Raw genomic sequence first — 6,061 nt, 5'->3', positions numbered from 1 at the left:
GGTGGGGTTCTACTGGGGTTCACGGTTAAAAATGGGTATTGGTAAAGGGAAAAGTGTTTGATACTTGCATGACTGAGACCTAAACCCGAAAGCTCTGTAACTTTTCCCACAGTGATTCAATAAAGAAATAAACTATTAAAAAAAATTACATGAACGGGACTAGATCTTTGTGTGTGTGAATGCTTTGATTTTTTGCGTGTTGTATCCACACCTGATGGTGCTCAGAGCTTTCTCTTGGTTTTTTGTTCAGGAATCACTCCTGGCAGGGCTCAGGGGACATTTGGAGTGCCAGGAAGCCAAGGAGGCCTACTGTGTTGAAGACAAGCACCCTACCATCTATACTATGTGGACAACCACTATCAATATTTCTTTTTGCCAATTTATGACACCTCCAGGGGTTTGTGCATTTATAACGTGTGGAACCCGCTCTAATATGATAGATCCATACAACAGAATATCAGTCAGAATAAGTAATGACATACTGTAGCACAGATGAACTTTGAAAGCATCAGGGATTAAAAAAGGTTGCCAAAAAGGTCACATATCTTAGGATCCATATATGTGAAGGGTTTAGAGAAAGAAAATTAATATGGACAAAAGAGGAGTATTGCCAGGAACCAGAGGAGAGAGAGAATTTAGAGGTCAGTGTGTAGTGAAGAGGCTGTTTTTGGAAATGATGAAACTGTTATGGATAAAATAAGGGTCACTCTTTCTGTCACTGTCCTTCCGTTGTTCATTCATTTGTTCACGCGGGCCCTGTAACGTCTCCATTGTGACAATTGTTACTGTGTTTGGCATACCAAATATGTCATGGGTAACGTGTCAGGCTTGGCCGAGCAGGGAGATACTCTTGGTAGCTTGCTGGGCTCTCTGCGAGGGGTGGAGGAATCGAACTCGGGTTGCCCATGTTGGCCGCTTGCAAGGCAAATGTCCTTCCTGCTGTGCTATAGCTCCAGCCCATTGATAAAATAATGTTAATAGTTGCAAAACTAGCAAGTATAGAAAATGCCACTGAAATTTGTCTTAAATGATGGATCCCATGAAAAAAACTTTGGATTTTACACCTTACCTTTTTCACATTAGCAATAGGACTTCAGATTCTCCACTCTGGGCCTCAAATCCCTATGCTGGCCAAGGTGTTCTTACTCTTTTCTCCTTAGGAAATACTTACAACTCTTCACTTCAAAGTCTCTCCCACCGCCCCCCAAAAGAAAAACCCTTCAGCACTTCAATGTTTGCAGCTTGATTTTTGTTTCTCTTTTCTTTGCATGTTTAACAATTGGTGGTTGTTTTGTGGTCACACCAGGTGATGCTGGGAGAACCAGGCTGTCTGCCCACGTTCCAGTAAGAGCTCCAGAACGACCTTCAGCTCTTTGAGCTCTCTCGGACCTTGTATGTGACCTGTTATTTTTCACCTATTTTATTTTTCTTCTTCGATGAATGGAATACAGTTTTTCATTAAAAAATATTTTAATGTAACCCATCAACTTTCCCATCATGCCCATCGGCTGTCCCGGTCCCAGTCCTTCCCCATTTCCTTCCCTGTCATTCATCACCCCATATCTCTCCTAGCACCATCTCTTCGCACCACCGCATTCCCAGCCTCTAGAAGAGCCGGTCCCAAACGCTATGGGAGTTGTGACCTACTGCGCATATCCCAGTCGGGATTCTCTCATGGCCCAGCCTCCAACGCCAGTTATAGCTTTGGTTTTTGTGTGAGATTCCGTTAAGATCGATGTTTGAAGAAGGCTGCAGACACCAGGCACCGTGGAAAACCCCCGAGAAGCCCCTGAAATTAATATATTTTGAGCTCCCAAGTCAGTAATGTCAGGATGCTGTGGTCTGAAAGACACATTGGCCACCTTGGGGAGTGTGCAAATCCAATAGTACAGTGGGTAGGGCATTTGCCTTGCATGCAGCCACCCAACCAGGGTTTGATCCCTCACATCCCATATGGTTCCCCAAGCACCACCAGGAGTAATTTCTGAGTGCAGAGCCAGGAGTAATCCCTGAGCATCACTGGGTGTGACCCAAAAAGAAAAAAGAAAAAAGAAAGGAGGAAGGAAGGAAGGAAGGAAGGAAGGAAGGAAGGAAGGAAGGAAATAAAGAAAGGAGGGAGGGAGGGACGGAGGAAATGTACAAGTATTTATTGTGGATGGATTTAAATGAACTTTTAACCAGTATTTTTGGGTAAGGTAGAGGGGGAGGGGGAAGCCAAGAGATGAAGAGAAAATTCAGGAGATTAAGTGCTTGTCAGGCTAAACGCTTCAAATCCCTGGCACAGTACCCTGAGCACTGCTTGTTATGGCCCAACCATCCCTCCTATCCCCCGATACTGAAAAACTCTGACTAGAGAGAAATGGCTCAATGAACTGAGTACATACTTTGCATTCAGATGACCTGAGTTCATCCAAGGCACTTCATGGTCCTCAGTACAACCAGGTGTGGCCCCCAAAGTACAAAATAGAAGTCAAAACATAATTCTTTTACATGATAAGTATGCTGTGCTATGGAGAATGTAAAAATGGGCTAAGTATAAAAACCTAGGGGTTTTTTTTTCAGTCTTTGAGACACAGCTAAATAGAAAACTCGGATCAGAAATGTGAAAATCCATTTGATTCAGTAGCACAACAGATTTACCATGGTTTCTCTTAGTCCATAATCTCCTTGACATTTCATGCTGTTTTGGGAATAACTCTATTTCTTACCAGAAAATTCTGTCCTTGACAGATTTGCAAGAGTCTGAGGGCCATGTCCATCTCCAGACCCTTAACGAATTCATGAAACTCTGAAGCATGAGGCATTGAGCAACTGAGCAGTCACCCCTTCACTACTGATCAACCTTTAGGTCATTGCACTGGGTGGGAAGAGAATGTCTGTTTGTACATTGGCAGATGTGAGTTTTGCCCCGGCCTCTACCCATTGAATGCCAGTAACTTTTTGTTTTGTTTGGTAGTGATCAGTCCTGGAACTACTTTGGGGAGACCATCTGTAGTATCAGGGATTGAACCCAGGTTGACTGCATGCAAGGCAAGCGCCTTACCCACTGTACTATCTCTTTGCCCCCAATAACAAACTTTTATCCCTTGCCAGTTGTAACACTGTAGCACTGTCTTCCCGTTGTTCACTCATTTGCTCAAGTGGGCACCAGTAACGTCTCCATTGTGAGACCTGTTGTTACTGTTTTTGGCATATCGAATACGCCACGGGGAGCCTGCCAGGCTCTGCCATGCGGGCGGGATACTCTCAGTAGCTTGCCAGGCTTTCCGAGAGGGACGAAGAAATCAAACCTGGGTCAGCTACGTGCAAGGCAAATGCTCTACCCACTGTGCTATCAATCCAGCCTAGTTGTATCAATCAAAAACACCTCCAAAGCTTGTCCGGTGTTCCCTCGGGTGCAACCTTTACCTATTTGCTCAAAGGACTGTTTTATTAGGAAGATGGTGTCCCATCCTACACTTCTGAGTCTGAATAACACCTTGCAGGAGCCAATGAATCCCCAGAGCCTGTTTATCTTCTTGTGATAATGTATTTCCTTGGCAAAAAAATAAAGCTTAAAAAAAAAACTAGCCCAGTGTGACTCCTGTTTAAATCAAAAAAGATTTCTGTTACTTTATTTACATCTAAAAATTGAATTAACAGTAATGAGGGAGTGAGAGAGGATGTACAAATGGGAAGATAACTAACAGGCAATTTAGGTTCATCAAATCAGAGTTTCACTCATTAAGTGGCATTAAATACCTGGCTACACTGAAATGCAGATTGGACAGATTCCCCTCCACCTGCCACAGTGATGATCTGAATTTAGCGGGATTATATAGTATAAACAAGGCATCTGTTCCCACAAGAGCTCATAATTCTAAATTGAAGGCAAGATTTCTATCAGTGTCTTCTTCCTGGTTTGGGCTGAATCCAGGAAATTGTCTCCGGTGGTGCTGATACAGTATTAAGGAAGAAGCAATGGGTAAAACTAGTTCACAGTAGTCCTCAACCCTATACTATACTTTTCCCCATGCAAATGGACTTATGATAAACTTTAATTCACAAATTAAATATAGTTAAGATTAATAATAATAGGGACTGAAGAGATAGTACAGTGGGTAAGGCACTGGCCTTTCACGTGGTAGACCCAGGTTTGATCCCTGGCATCCCATATGATCCCCTGAGCACTGCCAGAAGTGATTCCTGAGTGGAGAGCCAGGAGTAAACTAGGTATGGCCCCCCAAAACAAAAGATTAACAATAATAATAAAACAGAATTATAACATATTATGTTTGATTTTGGGGACCACTCCTGGTAGGGCTCAAGGGAACATGTGGTACCAGGGTCAGCTGAATGCAAAACAAGCACCTTAGCCTGTACTCTTAGCCCCATAACAATATACTATAATAACATAGAATTATAGCAATGTACAGCCATGCTGAGACCACTCTCCACACGCAAGGATGAGCCTCATGCATGAAGGAACCGGCAGAGGAACCCAGGTGTGCAGGACCCGGGGCTGAGATCTCCAAGCCTGATCGGTTTGGGACTGGGCCTCCTCCACCCAAATCCTCCATCTTCCAGTAGCTAGACAGTTACACCTTCCAACTGCCGTGTAATCTCATCAATGGCCAAGATCCAGAGACTATAAAACCAAGCTCCTGGAAGCGCGTGGCTGCATTTGCGGCCGTACAACCTCTTATTGTCTGGTTCTCACTGTCAGAGAACCAGGCAGGCTACCGAGAGTATCCTGCCCGCATATATGCCTGACTGGGAACTCCTGTAAAGGTGATTAGAGGCTGCCCCAAAAGCCTCCATCCCTCTCTGCGAGCCCAGCAAGCTACCGAGAATATCCTACCCGCACAGCAGAGCCTGGCAAGCTACCCATGGCATACTCGATATGCCAAAAACAGTAACAATGGTGGTTCTCATTCCCCTGACCCTGAAAGAGCCCCCAATATGCGATTAGGCTATACTAGTACATGACAGGGATGGAAATGATACTGGCACCCGCTCGAGCAAATCAATAATCAATGGGGTGATAGTGATAGTAATAGCAATGTTGTTCTATCTCTCAGGATAGCTTACTGTAAGCTTACAGTTCACCTGTGTATAACTGAAACCACACAAAGCAAAGCCATTCTAAGGGGAGTCCAGTCTCTGTAAATGCCTTATAAGTATTGATTTGAGTACTGGGACTCAAGAAATAAAATGGAAACACAGGAATGGGACCATGTACTTACACCTCATTAACATACCTTCTTTCATCTGGAAAGATGGTTTTCTCAAAGATCCGTTTAGTGATATCTATAGACACATTTTAAAAAATGGAATTCTCTGGGCTGGAGCAATAGCACAGCAGGTAGGGCGTTTGCCTTGCATGTGGCTGACCCGGGTTCAAGTCTCAGCATCCCATATGGTCCCCTGAGCACCGCCAGGAGTGATTCCTGAATTCAGAGCCAGGAGTGACCCCTGAGCATCACTGGGTGTGTGTGACCCCAAAGAGCAAAAAAAAAAAAAAAAGGAATCCATGGGCTGGAGAGAAAACATAGGAATTAAAGTATTTGCCTTACACATGGCCAACCCCAGTTTAATCCTTGGACCACAACTGGCCCCCGGAGCACCACCAGGAGTTACCCCAACACCCTCAATGGAATTTACTTAATTGTACTAAACTTTTAGAAGATTAAGAGAAAAGAATATCTATAAGTTACATAAAAGGTTGGAGCCGGAACAACAGTACAGCAAGTAGGATGTTTGCCTTGTACACAGTCGACCCAGGTTTGATCCCCACAAGCCCATACAGTTCCCCAGCACTGCCAGGAGTAATTCCTGAGTGCAGAGCCAGGAGTAACCCCTGAGCATTGCTGGGTATGTCCCCCACCAAAACAAAAGGTAACTGGAATGGGGGAACTGAAATTAATATTATTGATATGCTGGTATATGTGCCCCAGAATTGTCTATTGTGTAAATCTTATAAAGGAAGCTAGAAAAGTTGTTAACTAGTTTTAGCAATAAAGCTAGTTAATATAACTAATAAAGACCATCTCAAGAATATAGTCTTACTGAAGTTCCCAGT

Source organism: Sorex fumeus, unplaced genomic scaffold, assembly GCF_029834395.1.
Source record: "Sorex fumeus unplaced genomic scaffold, SorFum_2.1 ptg000111l, whole genome shotgun sequence".
NCBI lineage: Eukaryota > Metazoa > Chordata > Mammalia > Eulipotyphla > Soricidae > Sorex > Sorex fumeus.
This window is presented reverse-complemented; position numbering follows the sequence as displayed.